Raw genomic sequence first — 23,358 nt, 5'->3', positions numbered from 1 at the left:
TTTAAAAAAAAAAAAAAAGTTGGCTGTGCTGTTGACTGCAGATGGTTCAATGTGTATCTCTGTGGGCCAAAATCTGCTGTCACTTATGCTGGGGCCAATGGACAGTAACCCCATTGGAGAATCTACCAGCAATGTGACCATCTAAGCGTGCCAAAGACCATGGAATGGCTAGACCCTTTTTCAGAATCAGTGTACAGCTTGGAAATACATCCTGGAATTCTGGAGTGATCCTGTCGGTCAATGTCAACTGAGCACAACGTGCACCCTGGATTAGTGCAGACAGTGCCTGGGCTAGTCTGTAACCAAGATGTATTTTAAAATTCTGTTCTTCTGCAACTCAATAAAAACATGGGGGAAGGTGCTGCTGGCAACGTGCTTTTTGTTCAGCATAAGTGCTGTATTTCAGTAGTCTCAAAGCTTCTCAGCATGAAGATATTGCTACATCAGAACTACTGGAGGTTTAACACAATTCTCAATTTGCAGGCAAATGGATATAGTGTGCTGAAGGCTTACAACTGGAAGACTGCAGCTATAAATTACAACCCAGCTGTATTCTCTTACTTGGATGTTGTAGCTGTGCCTAAGGATCCTCACTTGTAAGAAAATGGTAGCTACCTGACGAAATCTGATTGCATGGAAAAGGACCTGTACAATGCTGAAGATGGCACTGTATACTTTATTCATGGGCAATACATGTTCTCCAAAATGTAGTGCACTACTCATTTGGGAGGATCACTTATGGTGAGCAAGCAAAGATGGGTGGGAGCCAAAATTTAAAAAAAAAAGAGTCAATATAATGGTCTTCTGTTGATATGTGATTTAGTAGTTAAATTCCTGGACTGTCATTGCTTGTTAAAAGTGCTGTCATATGGGTGGAAATCAGGTAAATATTGCATTTTATTAATATCAGGTGAACTGACTTAAATGGGGCCTGCGTGTGGTGTAGTTTTGCCTTAATCTTTGTATCCATGCCCGTCAGTGTAAAAGAAGCTATTTGCATATATTTGCATATATATGTATGCATACGCAATCACACTTAAGTTGTGACCCTTGGCATGTGCTATGAGTATCACTGTGGCCCCCAGGGCTTCTGACGTTGACTAGCCCTGCCCTATTTTATATTCAGCCCTTCCTAATCACTTTACAGAACATCTGGATTGTTTTGAAATGGAACTAGTGCTAATTTCATCTTTATATTGGACTACAGCTCTATTCCCCAAAGAAGTCTCTATACAGACAAACACCCAGTGGATCAATGGTACAGAATACATTTCAGGTTGATTCCTATGCAGCAAACCTATAGTAAATGGTTAACACCTGTCTGGTTTTTCCTAAGAAGGAAAGGAAGTAGTATACATTTCATCACCAAATGAAACTAATAGGTAGCAGGTTTGAAACAAACAGAAGGAAGTTTTTCGTCACGCAGCACACAGTCAATCTGTAGAACTCCTTGCTAGAGGATGTTGTGAAGACCAGGACTTTAACAGGGTTCAAAAAAGAACTAGATAAATTCATCAGGTTAGGTCTTTATTAGCTAGAATGGGTAGGATTGGTGTCCCTAGCTTCTACTTGTTTCTGGGGGTTGGAAATGGATGACAGGAGAAGGATCACTTGATAATTACCTGTTCTGTTCACTTCCTCTGGGACATCTGGCATTGGCCACTGCCAGAAGACAGGATACTGGGCTAGATGGACCTTTGGTCTGATCCAGTATGGCCGTTCTTATGTTTTTATATTTTTATGCTCTTATGAACACAGAGAACAGCCGAACTTATCTGTGCTTGGAGCTAAAGCTGTAGAAATTTACAAAGAATGTGCAAATTATATTATTATGGAAAGGCACTTTTTTGACATTAAACTCCTCAACACGGGGACTGTGTCTTTTCACTCTCTTAGGAAAGGGCCCAGAACAGGTGCTCCTGCAGTATAAATTAGAATAATTAATTAGCAGCTGTTAACTTTGCATAAAGGAGACTGAAAACAAACACCCTGTGCTGGATGAAGTACATCAAGCTATATATAGGGCAAAAGAAACCCCACTGTGTTGTTTCTTTGAGAGCATTAAGAGTTGAACTAGTAAATAAAGAATATTTGTCAGATTGGGTTTCTATAGACAAGGGGCCAGAGGCGTAGCAAGGGTGTTATATGCCCAAGGGCAAAGGCAAAATGTGTCTCCCTCCCCCCGCCATCACTCACATGGCTGAGCCCAACCCTGGGAGGAGGGAGAGGAGAGCTTGTATCGCATTTTCCCCTGCTCCCTCCAGTTTGGGGCCACCCGCCCCAGATGCACTAACCTGCCAGCGGAGATGGAGGAGGGTTGGCCTGGGGGCAGAGAGGCGGGGAGGAGGCTCCAGCTGGTGGTGGCAGGTGGAGGAGGAGCAGATGAGCCAGGGAATGAAGGGGGACTAAATTGGCGACCCCCAGCATGGCATCCAGGGGCAACCGCCCCTCCCGTCATCCCCTCACTACTCCCCTGCAAGGGACTGAGTTTTAAGGTGTGGTAATACAATCATATTGAGTATAGTTGATTTTTTTTAAGCTCTACAGCATCATATCTTTGTAGCATGGTGATGGGATCCAAAAACTTGCATGGAAAAACAGAGTTATGCTGCCCACTCACCTTGGGAACCAAGCTAAGTAGCTCTTATTAAACTCCATTGTAAGTCGATAGTCTCTTCCTTTATAGACTAACTTGAGACAGCGCACTCAGGAAGAAACTCAGAATGAGACTATGTTCTTACATTTTTGTTTCAGAAAGGGAAAATACAGACAATGAAAGAAGTTGGGAGTGATGAGTTTTTCCCACTAACCTGACCATAAACTAACTGATTATAGGGGAAAAAAATGTCCAGATGCATCTATAATTGTCGATTCTGAAGTATGTTGCACCTTCTGAAGCACCCGGCCGTGAGCATCATCACTTACGATGCTACACTAGATGAACCACTAGAACAAAACGGTGGTTACAAAATAACCACCAGAATGGTTCCCAATTTAGAACTAACGAATACAAAGTCTATGACTCAATATGAAAATGTCACCTGAACGGGCTCAAATAGATTCAGAGTAAATCACGAGTTTAAAATGAGACAACAAAACACAACAAAATGAAGGAAGTATGCATGTGTTTGAATTCTGTCACCTTTGACTTTCTGTTCTTATGGACCAGGTATTCCCCATCGTTTTCTTTTCAGCGTTCAAGCCCCATTGACTTCAATGAAAGTTTTTGGAAGAGTGTGAAATATTTATAGGAAATGTATTTTTTTTCTTTAAATCTATGTGTCTTTGAATACATAAGATCAATATTATTAAACATGGCATTTTTTGCTGCTGAAATACCAGATAATTGCTTTTGCTGTTTTGTTGACCAAAAACATTGCATGAAATCTTCACAGCCTTTTCCCAAGTTCGGAGCTGGGCTGCTTGGTTGAGGTTTGTCCCACAATTCATGAGCTTTTAGTTCCAGTATTGCCAGTTCTCACAATATTTCTGGGGGGTTTTTAAGCCCAAGGTGCCAAAATCAAGAGATTACATGAGAATCTCAGCATCATGGAACAAACTAACATTCATGAGCGACTCAGGTTCTGAGAACACAACAAAACACCCAACGGATAAGAAGCCAGGCAGCTGTTGCGTTGAGCAGATCGTGATTGGCATTCACTGAGTTAGTTAGCCAGTGTAGGCAGCCCCTCGTTGGCAACAGCCAATCAGGAGTAAGTGATACTAATTCAGTGGCAACCCCTGTACAGGCTGCGTGAGTTCTTACACTCACCTTCCATTTAAAAAAAATGTTTCTAGCCCTTGTAGTTGTGGAGATACGCTTGTAAATCTGACACAAGTCCAGCCCAAAGGCTCAGAAACCAGAAGCCAACAAACATTATTTTTAAATATTCTCATGAGTTATTTAAGCCAGTATTGTAACTTTTGGGAGGAATCCAGACACGGTTTTGAAAGCTTGAGTTTGACAGTGCCATAGTTCTTGAGCTGTGCTGGCCTCACATGTTGGGGAGCGTTGAAGGAAGCCATTTGAGCTTTTTTCTGAAAGGGAGTGGCTGTATACAGGCAGTCCCCGACTTACGCGGATCCGACTTATGTCGGATCCGCACTTACGAACGGGGCTTTCTCGCCCCGGAAGTCGGGGCGAGAAAGCCCCATTGGTAAGCTGCTCCGGTGCCCCTGGTCTGCTGGAGACCGTCTCCAGCAGACCAGGGGCACCGGGCGGGTTCCCGCGCTTCTGAGGCTTTGCCAGAGCAAAGCCTCAGAGGCGCGGGGAACCGCCGCTGCTGCCGCTTCAATCTGGGTGCCTGTGGTCTGCTGGGGACCGTCCCCAGCAGACCACAGGCTCCCGGACTGAAGCCGCAGCCGCGGCGGGGTCCCTCGCCTCTGAGGCTTTGCCAGAGCAAAGCTTCAGAGGCTCTGCTCCCTGTGTCCCTGGTCTGCTGGGGAGGGGGGGCAGCTAGTGTGCTCCCCCCCCCCAGCAGACCAGGCTTTTGTTTTGGACTCTGGGGCAGAGCAGCTGGGGTGCTGCCGATTGGTCCTGCAGCGCCCGCTCTGGGCACTACTGGACCAACCCGGCAGCACCCCAGCTGCTCTGCCCCAGGTCGTGATTCAGCCGCTGCTGGTCAGTTTCAGCAGCGGCTGAATCAGGACGCCTGGGGCAGAGCAGATGGGGTGCTGCTAGGTTGGTCCAGTAGCACCCAGGAGCGGCGCTACTGGAGCAACCCAGCAGCACCCCAGCTGCTCTGCCCCAGGCGTCCCCAAGTCAGCTTCTGCTGAAACTGACCAGCGCTGACTACAGGAAGCCCCAGGCAGAGTTGCTCTGCCCCGGGCTTCCTGGAATCAGCTGCTGATCAGTTTCAGCAGCAGCTGACTTGAGGAGGCCTGGGGTTCTTAAGTTGATTCTGTATGTAAGTCAGAACTGGCGGTCAGTTTCAGCAGTGTCTGAATCTGGACGCCAGTTCCGACTTACATACAGATTCAACTTAAGAACAAACCTACAGTCCCTATCTTGTACGTAACCCAGGGACTGCCTGTACTATGTTCTTTCTCTGAGCCACTCAGGGGAAAACACTGAAGCAACAGGAGATGGACTGTGCTTTTCTCTGCTGCCATGCAGGGAGAGTAAAGGCGGCTTTCACAACTCCTGACAGTCACCTGCGGCTTGAGGAACTCTGTCACCTCCAAAGACGTCGGGGAGGAGTCCGTCTACTAACAGCTCAGCGGAAGCAACATGCCGGTTCTTCCGTGTGTGACGACACTGTCAGGTAAGGGTGTTCGGGAAGAACGGAACGTTAGAAATACCGTACACAGGGTCTGCTTGGGTGGAGAGAGACGGTGTAGGAATGGAAGACTGAGAGGCCTGGTGGGGTCCAACACAGGCTTGGGTGGTTTGGCTCAACGAGCAAACTCTGCACCTCCCCAGGCTCCCCATTTTGAGGTTGAATATTGTTGTGGTGCACGTTTGCATCGTCCCTCTTGTAGCGTAGATGTCCCAAGAGTATGTGATGCTTTGCGCGCGTGGTGCAAAGCAGGCTGGCTCGTCGTCTGCCCCAACAGCCCAGCCACCAGTGCGCCCTCAGACTTTCTCGGCTTATCCTGGCTGCTCAAAGCTTCTGTTTAAAGCCGCGTCTCTTGGACTGGTTCAGCCTGAGCCTGTATGCGTCCCAAGGGTCCGTAGCGAGGTGAGGAAGAGGAGCTCACAGCCACAGCATCACTCACAAGGCCAGAGAAGAACCTCCCAATGATGATGCAGTAGGAAGTAATAAGAGCTGTCCTGCCACTGGCCTCTCCATCTATCTCATTCAGAACCCACTTCTCATTTCCAGGCTGTGCCATACTGCCTGACAGCCACCCCTAAGCAACGCAAGATCACTCACTCTCTCCTTGGCCTTTGCCTGACCCCATCTCAGATGGAAGACCAAGTGCTTTCCCATTGTCACTGCTAAAACCTCCACATCTTTCCTTGGTCCTCCATCGTGGCCTGATCAGAGAATGGGAGCAACTGTGGATACAGGGCCAGTTAAGAATGTCTGTACGACACCTAGAGGTAGGATTAAAGTGGTTGGCATAACCACCCTAAACGCTTCATGCCCCTCCCCTTGATTCTGTGACTCTGACTGTCCTTCCCGGTCTTCCAGCTACCATCCTCTACCATGTCTGCTGTGGCTGCTCCCGATATAATTTCCATGATGGAAAATTCCAAGCTGGGATGGGTATGATGCAGGAGTTATCAGAGGGCAAGGGGTGGAATGTAAGTCTTTAAAACTTCATGACATTTGGCGGGTAAGGAAGCCACACCGCAGGGATTCAATTGAGAAGCTGTAAAAAAAGGGGGCTTTACCCTCCTTGTGCCCACTGGTTAGAGCAGATGGACAGAGGTTGGAGAGCTCTCCTTGCACCTGTCAAAAAAGAAGAGTTGCTATGAGGAAACTCTGTGTTTCCAGGCCAGGGAGAGGCAGGCACATTCACTTCTGCTCTTAGCAGACGAAAGGAAGTTTTGCTTCCACTAGACTCCCACCATCTCCAGTTTATGCCTGCCCATGCCTGCGAGACTGGATTAAAATGAGTGTCCTGACTCCTAATTGATCTTTACAACCCGGTGCAACAAATCACATGAATGAAAGGTACAAAGTGTACAATCAAAGTTGCTAGGTGTTAATGTCTGCGTATTTGTGAAGCTAGTTGTCTCACCTGCAGGCACATTTCTCTGGCACTAGAGTTGGTGTGGATTTTTTTTGTTGTTGTTTTAACTTTGAAGTTTGTGTGTTCAGTGGCATTGCCACTACCCTAGGAAAAAAACATCAGCAGTGCCAAAAAGGAGAGGCTTGTGAAACATTACTTGTAGTCAGGTATAAGCAGATCTTGGGATGTGGCTACAAGTTTTGGTGTGTCTGCTGCAGCTCCTTCCCCCTCTCTGGGATTGTGAGATTTTTGCATGTGGTGACTAAGCTATGTTTCCACTTTGCTCTTATAGCGGGGGCGAAGGGACAAAGAGATTCTCGGGAGAACCAGATGGATAACTTGGAGGGGGGTGTCTACACTGCATCTGCCAGTAAGACTCGCAGCCTGGGTCCATGGATATGGGCTAGAACGGCTGACACTAACACACTAAAAACAGCTGTTCAGGGGTTGCTTTGACATTGCATGCTAAAAGTAGCTGTGGCCTGGAGCTCAGACTCTGCAGTCTAGGAGGTAGGGGGGGAGCTTAAGAACCAGAGCTCCAGCGCAAGCTGCAGCATCTATGCAAATTATATTTAGCATGCTCCCACAAGCCCTGGCAACACCAGTCTGTGGAGCCAGGCTGTGAGGCTCACTCCTTGATGCATTGTGGCACATCCTTAGTCTTACAATTAAACTGCAGCAAGGGAGGGTTAGCTTGGACATGAGTTAAGCACTGGAATAAATTGCCTAGGGAGGTTGTGGAGTTTCCATCACTGGAAATATTTGAGAACGGGTTAGATAGACATCTATCAGGGATGATCTAGATTAATGTTTCCCAAATGGTGTTCTGCAGAACCCCAGGATTCCGTGAAGTGAAAATAAGGGTTCCATGATAAAATTCCATTACAACAACATTTTGGCTGTGTCTAGACTACATCCCTTTTCCGTAAAAGGGATGCAAATTAGACACATCGCAATTGCTAATGAAGTGGGGATTTAAATCCCCCCCACTTCATTTGCATAAAAATGGCTGCCGCTTTTTTCCGGCTCGGAGCTTTGCCGGAAAAAAGCGCCAGTCTAGATGCGGATCTTTCGGAAAATAAAGCCTTTTCCAAAGGATCCCTTATTCCTCTTAAAATATACCCCAGGACAGTATTACCAAAATATTAATAGTCTAAAAGGATGCTGGGAAGTAAGTTCTGAGGGAAACCTGCAGGGGTGTGGGCATGCCGGGCTGTTTTTAGAAGGTATCAGTGGCCTGGAGAAAACTTGGAAAGCTCTTGTTTGATTTGATTCTTCTATTCCAGTAACAAGCTTGTTTTGGCTTTCTGGGACTGGGGGAGGTTGGCAGTGATGCTGTAGGTGTGAGGAAAGTACAGGGTTATCCAAACTTGGCTATATGCTTGCTACTGTGCCCTTTGGCAACTGGGATCAGTTTTCACTTCAGGGGAAATGATCACAGAAGTGTTTGTGCATCAGGGATAATGCACACTTGTATTCTACGAAGTTGAACCAAGAAACAACTCCAAAGATCAATTAATTACATCTGAGGACTGGTGGTGCTGAGCCCAGAATTTGGCTCAGAATTTTCCCATTTTAGGATGGAATCTGTGGTGCATTAGCCAGAGAAATAGCTTGTGAAGAGATAAACATCCGAGAGGTTCTTGGATGAGTTAGGTCTTCGTTCACTGGAAAGCCATCCAGGAGATAATAGGACACTTGAAAATCTACCAGTCTCTCCCAGAGGAGGTTTTGCGGCTGCATAAGGCTGGCACAGGCTACAGCAGTCAAACCATGGAAAGCCAGAGGAATTGTGGCTCCAGGCATGGCCAGATTCATGTGACTCTCGAGGAAATTACAAAAGTTGGCCACACTAATGACTGGGCTTACACATGTACTTTCATACTGAGCTTAACTGTGAAATGTAAGTGAAAGTTCATAAAATGTCACAGTAACCCACAACAAGAAATGTTCATGGGGAAAAGGCACCACAGGGAAACAGACAGGCTGAATTCATCCGAGCAAAAAGACTTACTGGTATAAATCAAGGACTATGCTTTAGATCTGCTAAACAGAAAAAGTGGGGGACTGGAAATCAACAAACAAAAATTGGCTAGGCAGAAATGTGGCTTAACTGGTGGACAAAATAATGTTGGAATGGATAATTTCACCCACCACTCCCCTTTTGGGGTCCTTCAAATACAAGATTTGGGAGAGGGAGTGAATTAAGGTATTTGACAAACCACTACTGGTTAGGAGATGGGTAAACCAGAAGGAGCAAGCTTTACCCTCGTGACTGACCCTGTCTCCTAGGACCCCATCATTGGGCCTTTTTTGTCTGACCCTAAGAGAGATCCTGATTCAACCAGGCCAGGGAAACAGCCATAAGAATGGCCAAACTGGGTCAGACCAAAGTTCCATCTAGCCCAGTATCCTGTCTGCCGACAGTGGCCAACGCCCCGTGCCCCCAGATGAACAGAACAGGAAATCATCAAGTGATTCCACCCCTGTTGCCCATTCCCAGCTTCTGACAAACCGAGGCTAAGGACACAATTCCTACACATCCTGGCTAATAGCCATTAATAGACCTATCCTCCATGAATTCATCTAGCTCTTTTTTGAACCCGGTTAAAGTCCTGGCCTTCACAACATCCTCTGGCAAGGAGCTCCACAGGTTGGCTGTGCACTGTGTGAAGAAATCCTTTTTTTAAACCTGCTACCTATTCATTTCATTTGGTGACCCCTAGTTAAGAATCATAGAACACTAGAACTGGAAGGGAACTTACGAGGTCATCAAGTCCAGTCCCCTGCCCTCATAACAGGACCAAGCACCATCTAGATCATCCCTGATAGATATTTATTCAACCTGTCCTTAAATACCTCCAGTGATGGAGATTCCACAACCTCCCTAGGCAATTTATTCCAGTGTTTAACCACCCTGACAGTTAGGAAGTTTTTCCTAATGGCCAACTTAAACCTCCCATGCTGCTATTTTAAGCCCATTGCTTCTTGTCCTGTCAGCAGAAACCAAGGGGAACAATTTGTGTTATGGGAATCAGTAAATAACTTTTTTCCTTATTTACTTCCTGCTCACCAGTGATGATTTTATAGACCTCTGTCAGACCCTCCCTTAGTCTTTTCTTCTTCTAAGCTGAAAAGTTCCAGTCTTAATAACTTCTCATGACAGCAATTCCATACAGCCAAACATTTTGTTGCCCTTTCTGAACGTTTTCCAATGCCAAGATATCTTTTTTTAAGATGAGGCGACTACATCTACATCCAGTACTCAAGATGTGGGTGTACTATGGTTTTATATAGAAGCAATAACATATTCTGTCTTATTTTCTATTCCTTTTTCAGTGATTTGGGAGGGGGAAATTAAGAGGTTGTTTGGTCAACCATTATGGATAAACTAGAAGGACCTCTACTGACTTTAGCCAATCTTTAACACTACCAGAGATGTGAGACTTGGTTCCTGCCCCCTGTATGATGTTTTCTTTCCCCACCTTGTTTCTCCTTGTGTCTTCTGTCTAATAAAAAGTGGGGCTCAGCCAGCCAAGAGTATATTTAGCAGCACTTTTGGGAGCCTGTGACCAAAGAGACAGATAAAAGCAATGCCCTAAATAGCCCCAGGCTTGTACAAGTTTGCCAAGTTTTGACGCGGCTAATAAGACCCTGTGCCATGTGTGAATGTTTTTTCAAGCAGAGAGGCTGTGAATGACAGCCAACACCCAGAGCCTTTGCTGTTCTTTTCTCTCTCTCGGTGCGTGTTTGGGCTTTTCAGAAACACAAACGGACTTTAACAAACAGCAGCAGCTCCCGCACATTTCAACTAACAAGTTAACTTCCCCCCCAAAAGGACAGCTTTACCACATGAGAATGTCAAATGGAGGCTAGGGGTTCCCACTAAAAGTTCTCTGCAGCTAACGTAGGAGTGGGGAAACCTTTTTTGGGCTGGGGGGCTGCTGACCCACAGAAAAATTAGTTGGGGGCTGCACACAACTGAGAAGCAAAAAAACCCCCCAAAAACCAACCTCCCTGGTGTGGCCGCCGACTAAAGACACTCCCCACATTCTCCTCACACACCAGAACCTAGTGGGGCCCACACTAGTACATTTTGTGTGCTCCAGCCCAATGCGGGTTCCCCAATGCTGAGCCTTGAGGGATCCAGGCAAGCTTGGGGGGCTGCATCTGGCCACCAGGGACTTAGGTTCCTCACCCCTCATCTAACGGGTAAGGGAAGAAGGGGCACTGTAAAAATGAAGCATTTATTTAATATTTTACATTTCTAATATTTCCCTTTTTATGTATCTTTTATTCAAAGGTTAAAAGATGCTTTATGGTGTGTTTGCCATGGTTCTGAGTAGGCTGAGGTCTCTGTATACCAACCCCTGAACCTATGTAATGCTAGACAGCGATAAGTTCATGTTAGCGCCTTTCACTCTTTGGAACCTGTAAAGGGGCAGACCAGGCAATGTGGCTAGAAAGGGCCATAGAGAAGTCCTCCAGGCTGACTAGAGGGGCTGGGAAGAAACCAGCCAATCAGGGACCAGGAAGGACTAAATAAGAAGCTGCAGCAGCAGAGTCAGTGTAATTGCAGGCCAGACCTGAGAAAGAGAGGGCCAGGGGTAACTCAGGGCCGGATTAAGGGGGGGGGGGGACTAGCTGGGCAGCTGCCTGGGATGCCAACCTATGGGGGGCACCTCATGGCAGCTGTAAGGTGCACAGCGTGCTGGGAGGCAGGGCCGTGCATGCGTCACGCACCCGCTGCTCAGGGTGCAGGAATGGCTCGAGCTGGCCCTGGGTAACTCAATGGTCTGAGGGAGCGGCAACATGGGGAGAGCTGCTTAGAGGCTATGAACTGGAAGATAAAGATAAAGACCTGAGCTAACGTCAAAAGAGTTGTCTCCACGAGAGGAAGCCCTGGAGGCCCCACTCTCGTCCAAAGTGGGATAACAGACTCAGACACTTGACAGAGGACCATGGATGGGCCACTGTTAGTGGAGTACCCTATAAGGGGTGTGTGAAACACTAAGGCTGTGTCTAGACTGGCCAGTTTTTCCGGAAAATCAGCCACTTTTCTGGAAAAACTTGCCAGCTGTCTACACTGGCCGCTTGAATATCCGCAAAAGCACTGACTTCCTACTGTAAGAAATCAGTGCTTCTTGCGGAAATACTATTCTGCTCCTGTTCAGCTTTTGCACAAAAGGGCCAGTGTAGACACCTCAGATTTGTTTTCCGCAAAAAAGCCCCGATTGCGAAAATGACAGTCGGGGCTTTTTTGCGGAAAAGCGCGTCTAGATTGGCACAGACGCTTTTCCGCAAAAAGTGTTTTTGCGGAAAAGCGTCTGTGCCAATCTAGACGCTCTGTTCCGAAAATGCTTTTAATGGAAAACTTTTCCGTTAAAAGCATTTGTGGAAAATCATGCCAAACTAGACGCAGCCTAAGAGTGACTCGGCCAGAGGGCTGAGCTGAGGTGCTGAAAATGCTTTTGGCTAATAAACTAAGGCAGTACAGGAACCCATACTCAGCCAGATGGGAGCACTTGCATAAGGTGAGTGCCACCCTGTTACCGAACCATTTATTCTATTGACCTGAGTACAACAGAACCCTGGGGGCTCTCCACGCTTCCTGCCATCACTCAGCTCAGCCCTAACTCCCAGGGCTTCTAGATCCCCAGCTCCTAGGGAGTCTTCTGAGCCACAGCTGCATGGGAAGTCTGAGAGCTTGGGCTCTCAGGATTGTTTTCCTTTTGATTTTTTTAAAATTATTATTTCTGAATGGGTTTTTTTCTCTTCCCTTCTGCAGGAAATGCTGCAAATTCTATTTTTTTTTTTTTTTGTGGCATGTCTGATTAAAATTGGTTTGGGGCTCTCTGCATTTCCTGCAGAAAGAAAATTCTGACTTTGAACCCGCTCTCGCCATGACAGAATTGCTACTATGGCATTGCACCAATTATTAGCTCAATCTGGCCTTTGTCCAAGACATTATGTTCATTTATTTAGATAGCACTGTAGTTTATAATCTTCTTTTGGATATGAACAATGGCAGCACAACCTACTTGTATTTCTTAATGATAGTGTTTCTGGTTTTGGTGTATTTCTTTAGATAATATATAACTCAACGAAAGAAAAAATAAAGCTGGTCAAAATTTCTCAGAAGATTTTTAAATAAAAAATTGAGGGTTTTATTTATTTTATTTCTGGGGAATCAAAATGTTGCTTCTTTCAAAATCTGCTATTTATGTAGATGAAAGGTTGGTTTGTTGGTTTTGTTTTTGGGGGTTGTTCTTTTAAAAAAAAAAATCCAGGACATTCACACACAAATGCATGGGAAGGTGGAGGAGAGAATTTCAATTTCTTCCATAATATTTTGAAGGAAAATGCTCACTGTATTGCAACTAGATATAATGTGACCTAAAATGATGTCTCCCTCATCAATGCAACATGATATTTACAGATTGCATTTTGGTCGCTCACATGTGGAGAGGCGTAGCTTGGTGCTCTGACAGTAGCCATGTGGCATTTTGGGCTCCAGATCTCTTCATGCTTTTGGAGCCAGATTCTCAGTCCCTTAGTGACCCCTGACAGTGCCAAGGAACTCTAAAGCCAGCTGTCTGGGGGCATCTTTGAATTTCTCTTCTTATTTCTCCTCTTACCCCAATCCTGGAAAAGGGCTCTGTGGCTGAAGCACCATTGTGAGCCAATGATCTCCAGTTGTTGCAATGACTCCTTGGGGCTGAGAGCAGCCACGTGCAACTTAGACAATTTCTGAGTCTGCTGCTCCCAAAGTGGAACAATCCCCTAGTCAGCCCCAAGCTTAAGCCACTTTTATTCCCCTCTCTCCTCTACCAACTTCTGTGTCAAGTATGGCTCAGCCAGAACAAAGAATCCAGGCCTTCATCTTTCCTTCCCACCGTGACAACCAACGTGCCACAACAGACCCAACGGACACAATTGCAAAGGGTGACTATTCAGCTGTCTTTTCTTGCAGAATTATCAGGGTTTCTTTAAAAGATTATCTTGGTTTGTTGGTCAGTCCGTGTGTCTTCCACCAGTTGAAAGTAGGATTTCACCAATCCAACGGTGATACAGATTTAAGACGGATTAGGTCAACTGCTCTACCTCGTGTGGTCGGGTTTAATCCTTTCAGCTACTGGGGGTTAATAGCCCTTGGTGCACCTGTGACTGACTGATTGGCAACTCTACCCTCCTGAGGCCAGCAGGCAATTGTGACTGGAGATGTTCCTGGAGGTTTTGTTAATCAAAGGTTAACCTGTGATTCCTGCGTCTTTCAAAATCTGTTATTTATTTAGATAAAAGGCTGATTTATTTTTTGAGGGAGGAACAGTCTTGGAAGGTTGGCAACACTAGCAGGGGCAAGGTTGGGGGGCTGGTTTCATGCACCCACATGGGCTGGGCCTCAGGCAGAAAAGGCTGAGCAAGCCCTCACAGCCACAAGGAATGCGGCGTGTTCTCTCCCCCTCCTCCCTGAGCCCTCAGAGCTGCCTGGAGCACGCCACACAGGGCTCCAGCGGTGATTTAAAGGGCCGGGGGCTCCAACTGCTGCAGTAGCTGTTGTGGCAACCAGGAGCCCCAGGAACCTTTGAATTGTGGGGTCTTGGGGCAACTGCCCCCTTTGCCCTCCCCTTCCCCATCACTGGGCCTGGGTGACAGGGACAGAGCTGGATAAGGATCATTATGCACCTGGGCATTATAAGAAAGCCAAGCAGCTCAGTAGGGGGAGACTGTAGAGATGCCAGTACACTTCGGTGGAGAAAATTCACCGAGAACAGGTGGGGTGGAAGAGTGGTTAAGTCAGCAGAGAAGGGAGGATCTAGGGAGAAGACAGAGATCTGAGATCCAAATGGAGGCTGTGTTAAGCACAAGCTGTGGGAAAGCAATGTCCAGGGGGCTTTGGGGCAAGTAGGAGCCCAGGGAAGCAGCACCACAGAATCAAACAGATCTTCCACTCTCAGGGCACTCCTGCTTTTCTTCAGTATGGAAAACGTATGCAATGTAGAGCTGGTTAGAAACTTTACTCTTGCTGTAAATCAGGGCTACTCAACATGCAGCCCACAGCCGATTTGTTTGCAGCCCGCGTGTGGCTTGGGTTTACGCAGGGCTTAACACATGGCCCACAGATGGGAGCCAAATCAAAAAAGTAGTTACTATAACGGTGTTCTGTTGATACGCATTTTAGTACTTAAATTCCTGGGCTGTCGTTGCTCATTTAAAGTGCTGTCATCTGGGTGGAAATCGGATAAATATTGCATTTTATTAATATCAGCAGAAATGACTTAAATGGAACCTGCATGTGGTGTAATCTTACCTTAATCTTTGTATTCATGCCCGTCAGTGTGAAATAAGCTATTTGCATATATTTGCATATACATTTGCATGTATGTGCAACCACACTTAAGTTGTGGCCCTCGGCATGTGCTGTGAGTATCATTGTGGGCCCCGGGGCTTCCAACGTTGAGTAGCCCTGCCGTAAATCTTAATAAAAATGAAACATTTTTTTGTTTAAAAAAATTCAGTCAAGTCAAAGGTGTTAGGTTTTGAGGTTTTCTGGGGGGGGGGGGGTTTCCCCCTCTCTCTAGAAAGTCAAAATTTGTTGCATCAATCATATACTTCCAGGAAAACCTGTTGCTTAGAAAATTCAGTTTTCTGTGGAAAAATACCATTTACATGCTGCTTTATGAGCAGAGGGTCTGATGCCACAAAGGGATGCCTTTATAGTATTTGCGAGATTCTGAGGAGCATAAGGCTCTGATTGGATCTCTTTGTGTAGGATCATGACCAGACATAAGATATTCTATGACCCAGAGAGCTAGACAATGTGGCCTGGTGTATATAGGGCACTAAATGGAGATTTTGAGTTCTGCCACTGAACTCAGGGTGTCCTTGCCCAAGTCACATGAGTGGTCTGTGCCTCAATTTCTCTGTCTGTAACAATGCCACAGATGAGGTCAACTGTAGTCCCTAACAGGCAGCTCTCTTGGAAAATGACATAGCTGACAAGGTACTGCCATTGGGCCCCCAATTATGGAATTTTGAAGTAGCCAAACTAGTTTGACTTCTAGTTTATGCTGCAAGCCTGTTCCTTTGATGTTTGTCCCTGCTCCCATTAAAACAAAGGAAAGGGAATTTATGGGGAACTAGTTTGGGAGATGTGGTGAGTTTATGTGGCACTGTAACTTTTGGTTTTTGTGGACCAGTTTCTTTTGTGCAGAGAAAAGACCATTGCATTGTTACAGCTCCCAATGTTTGTGTTTATCTGTGTGTGTAGAATTATCTATCAGGATGTCTCAAGCCTGAGGGAGGTAATATTTATATGTTAAAATCTAATACATTAATTTGTCATTTTTCAAGCGAAGAGACAAATGTTCTTAAATCTATTTCATCTGAAACTTCCCCACAGTTGCATCACATTTTCTGTCCGTGTCTGCCCAACATTGGCTTAAATCTGAACAAAACATTAATTAGATTCCCAGGGACCCCGGTCATGTGAAGTCCTCCATTTAGAAGGAGGATACAAGATGATTCCACTTAGCACTTTCGGACAGTCGGATATCAGCCCTGCAAATAATGGCAATGGGCCAATAAGGCAGCTGCATATCACAAAATGCTTACTGGCAGCACAGACAAGAAGATTAGTACGCTAACAGGGGAGGCTGCTGTCTTGAGAAGAGGCATTCAATGGTTTCAGGAACCACCACAATATTACGTTGTTTACATAAATAACTTTGTTACATGTAAACTAGACTTTCTCCCACTCCCCTCCATTAGTGTCCTCTTCACTCAGCTTTTTGTCTTGTTTCTGTCCATTCACTTTGACTAACTGATTGGCAGTGGACATCATTTGCAATGCTAATGTCAGATCTAAGTCAAAGTGGACAAGGAGAACTCAGTCCAGGGTCCCATCTGTGCTAGAACAACCCAGTCTGCTCAGGGGTGGCAGCTTGAGGGGAAGGGTGGCGGGGTTAACAGCCAGGAACATGATTTTATTCTCTATTCTCCCAATCTCCCAGATCTGTTCCCTGCTCCCACTCCCCTCTGGCAGTTATTCACCAATAACCAATATCTGTTAGTGTTGTTCCAGTGGAAACACGGCTTGCAGTTTTAACTGCAGCAAAACCTTCAATAGTTGATGCAGGACCATAGGGTTAAAAAATAGCTATAAGAAGTCAAGCCCGGAGCTCCAATAATATCACAGGGTAATGTGCACGTTTGAGATCAACAAGAACAAAAAAAGAGTATCCTTGCTGGAAAAAAAAGCAGATACCATCTTTAAATGACCACGTTACCATCACAATTAAGCTTATGGGAAGTGTAGTTAATTAAGAGAATGGCAGGGTGGATTGTGAAGAGGCCATCAAATTTAATTTGTACCTGTGATCTAATCAGAATTTGAAACTCCAGTAGGTATCCAGAGGTAGTTCATTTCAGTTGCAGGATAATGGCTTTGAACTGCCCTATACATGCCACGGTAATGCAAGATATTTGTTTTAATCTTTGTCCATTTATAATAGTTACATCCAAGGAGGAGGAAGAGACTAATATAATGTTTAATAAGTATTCAAGGGTCAAGTCAACAATAGCCCTGCCATGCTTAGTGTCTGGGTGGGCACTCATTTCAGTCAGTTAGTGCAGATGCTTGAATACATCCAGGACTGATGTCACGCTAACTGAAATCAGGGGTGAGACCCTGTTGGACTTCACTTGGCTTTGGATCAGGCCTACTGGGCTTGTAATGCCTCAAGGGGAACACAGAAAAGTCCCAGGAGGAGATGGAGTACTATTTGAATAGCCATCTCCCGGCCAAAAGTAGTACTACTGCTTTGGAGAATCTTTCACTTAAGGAAGTTGTAGTTTCAGTTTGTTTGATCAGGATAGACACTGAGAAGTATTAAAAAAGACGTTAAAGCATAAGCTCTAGTTAAGGTGAAATGGAGGACAGAAAAGAGCACAGGGCTGAGAATTTAACCTTATCTGACTTACAGAAAGGATGCGGAAGTGGTGCTTTCCGCAGAGACAATCAATTTAATATGTAGGAGTGGAACCACAAGAATGGATCAAATTGCACAGCTATGGAGCTGGTATGGAAAGACACAGTGGCCCATAGCCGCCACGGGTGACATCTTGTTCTTGCCTCATGGAAGTCTATGGAAAAAACTTCCATTGGTTTCCACTGTGGCCAGGATGTCATCGTAAAAAAAGCATTATAATCACCTATGCCAAAAGACAACAGTTGCAAAAAAAATCTACATTAGTGCAACACCAAGGCTGAGGACTTAACTGTGAGAAAGTCAGGAAGTGAAGTTAATCTCATTGCAGAGTGAACTTGGCCACCTTACAAAGCATTTGACTTGGAACAGTTTAATACTGCAAGGAGTTTGTATGTCAACTGAAGCTGCCTTTGATATATTTGCTTCTCATTTTAAGAAAGAGAAAAGGTGGTGGGGTTTAACCCTTTCACCCCTATCTGCAGCGCCATGGATGTGTTTTGTGTAACTCCATACATTTTAAAACAAGTTGTCCTGTGGCACCTTACAGACTAACAGAAATATATATAGTATCATGAGCCTCCGTGGGCAAAACCCACTTCTTTAGATGAGCTTAAGGTCCATACATTTTGACTTAGATACTCTATTTCAGGGATTACAATGCCCTCCTCCTCCCCACCCCCTCCCCAACTAGGAAAAGTTAATGACTGAACTGATTTGGTCCCATTTTCCTGGAGTCTTCACCTTTGAAAGTTAACTTTTTCTTGGAAGGGGGAGAAAGTCACGAGCCTGTGAACTGGGCTCAAATGGAATTTAACACGCACTTATTCCATTCTACTGTTGCAAAGGCTATGATAAACCAGGTTAATACAATTACATAAACCAGTTTTGGGTAAGGGGGGTGGCAGCCTGTCACAGAGCAACATGTCAAACACATGTAGCCAGTCTCATAACCTTTGTACTCTCCTAGATGAACTACTGACCTAGCTTTGGGGGAAAAAAACCCTGCAGATTTTAAGGCTTGAACATCTAATAGTGAAATACCAATAAGCTAAAAAGGAGGTGACCGGTGTTAATAAAGCTCAGCTGTGGCAGAATAATTGTGGAAGATTGCTGGTGGTCTCCTTTGCTTCCAAGCAGAGGGAGTCTCAAGAAGAGAAGCTCCTTAGTAAGGAGAATACTGCAAGCACCATCATATGTCCTCATGATTTTCAATCAGCTCTAAGAGATGGACCTTATGCTGCCCTATAGGAAACTGAGCCTCATGTTGACTATAACTGAAGGGAAATAATAAATATAGTATTTTATCACTGTCGAGACTTGAATTGAAGTTACCTGTTTCAACATCTGTGAGCTCCCATAGTAGGAATAATTATTATTTCTTCACTTATTTGCTTTTGTGCTATTCCTCTGGCATAGAAGTATGATTATGGGTACCAGATATTGCCTACCATGTGCATTGAACTTTAATATACCTGGCTCTGATATAGCATGGTCAGCTCTGGTGGGAAGAAACATGGCTTAGGATATAACATGAGTGATGGGGTCTTCACATTGCTGAAATCACTTTGGCTACATCTAGTCTGGCATGATTTTCCGCAAATGCTTTTAATGGAAAAGTTTTCCGTTAAAAGCATTTGCGGAAAAGAGCGTCTAGATTGGCACGGACGCTTTTCCACAAAAGCACTTTTTTAAGGAAAAGTGTCCGTGCCAATCTAGACCCGCTTTTCCGCAAAAAAGCCCCGATCACCATTTTTGCGATCGGGGCTTTTTTCATAAAACAAATCTGAGCTGTCTACACTGGCCCTTTTGCGCAAAAGTTTTGTGCAAAAGGACTTTTGCCCGAACGGGAGCAGCATAGGATTTCCGCAAGAAGCACTGATTTCAAACAGTAGGAAGTCAGTGTTCTTGCGGAAATTCAAGCGGCCAGTGTAGACAGCTGGCAAGTTTTTCTGGAAAAGCAGCTGCTTTTGCGGAAAAATTTGCCAGTCTAGACGCAGCCTTTATGTTTAATACTAGGACAATGACTGCTTTCTGAGAAGACCTGAAAAATGTTCAAGTGGTTATTAAGGAGGAATAGACCCAGGCATTTAGTAGTTGGCAGAATGTAGTGGTAAGTCTTTGGGCAGAAAGGCCTTCCCATCCTTTGAATACACATATAGCTTCAATCCTAGCCAGGAGTTAGAGATCCTAAAAATGTGTCCGAGGAATTGTAGAGAAGAAAGACTTAAAAAAAAAAAGTTTAAAAAAGTTTTATATTTGGCATACTACTTGTAGAAAAATGTTTTAACAACAATTTTCTTGGCTGTTTTCTCCCTGAAATCTTTTCCTTTTTCACTCGTAAAACAACCCCCTGCTCCCTGCGGTATATATTTGCTATCTTGTATTTGTCTTCTCCGCATCCCAGTTCGCTCAGTAAAATAAGATGGCCCATGTTAACATTTTCCACATGTTGAATACTGCAAGAGGACCTGACTTACGGTTTTCCAAATGAATTGGTCATGGACTTACTTCAAGATTGGATGTCTTCTGGTGTTTGCCACTTCATGTACAGTACACTATATATTGTGTATATTCAGGAAGCAATAGGAATTGAGACAGATATTAATTCCAATAAATATGCATTACAAAACCTGCACCAAACTGGAACAGATTAATACTCTGACTTAAATACAAAGACTGTTCCTCCTCTTTCTTTTCCCACCAGGAAAAGAAAATACCTATTGTTTGGCAATGCAGCGTGCAAGTTATCTGTTAGACTTTAATTCAATGGGCCCACTCGAAGTAATGGAATATCAGCATGAGCAAAGCTATGAGTCTTTAGCCCCTACGATCTGCTAGGATGCCCTTAGGAATCCAGGGCTAAATTCCATTCTCACTCATACTGATGTAACCTTGATGTCAGTGGAATTACTCCAGATTTACATCAATGTAATGGAGAGTAGAATTGAGACTGCTGCATGTGCCTGCCTAATAGCACTTCCACGATGGAGCTGTAAATGAAAACTGGACTGTGGCTTGGTTCCCATCATAAACACCCTCCTCTAATGGCAGAGCAGACAGATGATTTGTGTTCCTCTCAACTCTGCTAAATCTTTCCTCTCCTCTCAGCTAGCAGTCCCTTATACTGCAAGGAGCCCAATATTCAGATGCAATTAATACATGTTCATTTAGACCTGATTTTTCCAGGTGCTAGGCACATCCCATGAGCTTTGTTGTGATGTGAGGATACTCCATAGCTTTCAGGATCAGGCAGGCCTTCAATGCAGATTAGTGCTTGGCTCTCACTAAGAACAATGGGGTAGGCAGAATTGGAAAACAAGGGCAAATACTGAGTCCCATGCGCTTCTGAAAAAGGTGGCCCAGGATTTTTAAGGACATGTTAGTTTTGTCAGTAGCTTTCTTGTGAGGGAATGATCTATGATCATCTAGCTTTGGCTGCCGTTCTCAATGGGAACAATTATATTTGCTTGTTGGACAAGCTAGTTTGAGATCCTGGCAAAGGGACAATGGGTCCCTACCTCCTCCTGCTTCCCCATATTGAAATTAATTCTGCTCCCAATCAACTCAGTGGGGATGCAGCCAATGGCTTCAATGTGGGCAGGATTAGGCTCTGAGTCTGCATCTTTATCCCTTTGTAACACAAATCACTACTTGGATCGCAATGCTGAGCCTTCACATGCCAGAAATTATCCATCTTCTATCATAAACATTGCAAGATTGCATTTCTGTCCTTTCAAACAGCGTCTAGTGTCATAAGGATCTGACTTTCTGCACATTCTTGTTTTATATTTAGAATGGGAGAGAATGCCAGCCTTAGACTTTCTTTGCAACAGAAATCTTATTATTGCGAATTAATGGACATGACTACTCATAGGTTCTCTGCTCTAACTCTGCCTCCTTAGAATGGTGAAGCAATTGATTGAAACAACAAAACCAATACACTTCAGTGGCCAATGTTCCTTTTTAGGTGCCATATTGTATTTTTTTATATGCTATAGACAGAGACGATAAGATCATGGTGTCCGTTTGTGCTTTGTGTCTAAGTAAGACATGAGGAAGCTCTAATGTACTTCCTGTTCATTTCTCAATGTGCCCAACATAGCTTTGTTGATGTGTTCTGTAGATCCTCGTAAACCAGTGACTAAAATGGAAAGGATTTGAAGAGGCATTGCTCATGGGATGCTGGAGGCGTGGCGCTATAGCAGCTTAGAAAACATTCTGACTTTAAAACAGTAACACCTATAATTACAGAGGCGTCATCACCTCCATAATTTTTTTTTATTTTTTACTAACAAGCTGCAGTCATAGCATGTGTACACCCTTACCCAAATCCGCCAAGCATTTGCTCCTGGGACTGTGACGATGGTGGTGGGGATATCAAGCGTCTCTTTCTCTAGGCACTTGTAAAACAATACAGCAGTAAACAATTCAAGTGCAATTAGCAGCTTGCCTTGGTGGAGGGGGAGGGAGAAATCCCTCTGCTCTTATTGTCTATGGAATTAATCATGTTTTATAGCGTTAATATACTGATTTACATTTGCATAGTTAAAAACAAGAGCCAAGAAGTTTGCAATAAACAAAAGTTTATTCTGGGTTTAAATGTATAAACATAAATACGTCTAAAGCATTTCAGTAAGGGAGGAAACAACTGCTATTTATGTGCAAGCTATGGTCTCAAAATTTGCACTATATATTTTCTCCTGTTGTAGTTTCCTATCACAAAACAATGAAGTAAAATAGAAAATAGATGAAAAATACCTTAATGATATTACAAAAATGTAACTGGCCTTTTTCCAATTGCACACATCTTTAAGATATTCTACTGTACATCAGGTGAGTGGGGTAGACTGAAGCCTAGCATTTTGTTGTTGCTTTTTGATAATTGAGTTTATTCAGTAATACAATGACATAATGAAATTATGTACTTACTGTCTTTGAAGATTCCTCTTAAAGTACAGCTAAACCATCTTTGTCTCTGCAAATATTTATTTGCAATGATTTTCCTCTTAATTATTTAAAATATAATGAATTAGGCATAAGTACTTTGCCATTAGTGTAATTTAAAGTGTAATTGCACATCAGTAGCATTTTCGAAATATGCTTCTATTTACTTTTTCTACCAAAAGGTGGCGTCCTACTACCATACCCTTTCTTTTGTGTGAAAATCTTCCTGCTTTAATTTGCCAAGAAGAAACTTCCACTTGATTACTGATCAAGAAATTAAAATGTGCTCTATATGAATGCAACGTGACAGTGTTGAAAATGAACAATATGTTAAGAAGCAGTTAAGTTCCCCACTAACATATAGTAAATGGACATGCAGTTCTTCACCACTTCAGCTGACTAGACACTGAAATATACAAAATCATATAGAAGAACATTTAAAATAAGCTCCCCCTCTTGAATCTCTTATTTCGAACCTGCTGAAAGCCCAAAATGAGGTGAATGCAATTACTAAAAAGCAAAGGAATGGTAAAAATGAGATTATTAACAATTCCCACTTAGTTGAAAGAAAATAGTTTCTGCTAACCAAGTAGGTTGCTCAATAATCCTATAATCAAATTGCCATCTAAATTGTTCTTCACAGAATGCTGCAGAAATGCTGTCACACTATCACACAGGATGTTTCCGGGTCCTTGGCATCTCTGAAAATCAGGCCACTGTTTTAGATACCTAAATGTAAGTT

General features: G+C 44.2%; 1 long non-coding RNA gene across 2 annotated transcripts in view; it reads left to right on the top strand.

Moving 5' to 3' along the window:
* LOC142830911 (uncharacterized) overlaps positions 1–23,358 on the top strand; it is a 48,378-nt gene extending 25,020 nt beyond the window's left edge. Inside the window, exons 2-3 of one of the 2 annotated variants that reach the window (XR_012906448.1) lie at positions 5,117–5,264; positions 23,260–23,358. This is a non-coding gene — a long non-coding RNA (uncharacterized LOC142830911). Of the gene's footprint in view, positions 1–5,116; positions 5,265–5,825; positions 6,010–23,259 lie in introns of those variants that run through there. The other variant, XR_012906449.1, reaches the window with a different exon arrangement.

Source organism: Pelodiscus sinensis, chromosome 11 (assembly GCF_049634645.1).
Source record: "Pelodiscus sinensis isolate JC-2024 chromosome 11, ASM4963464v1, whole genome shotgun sequence".
Classification (NCBI taxonomy): Eukaryota; Metazoa; Chordata; order Testudines; family Trionychidae; genus Pelodiscus; species Pelodiscus sinensis.
This window is presented reverse-complemented; position numbering and strand designations above follow the sequence as displayed.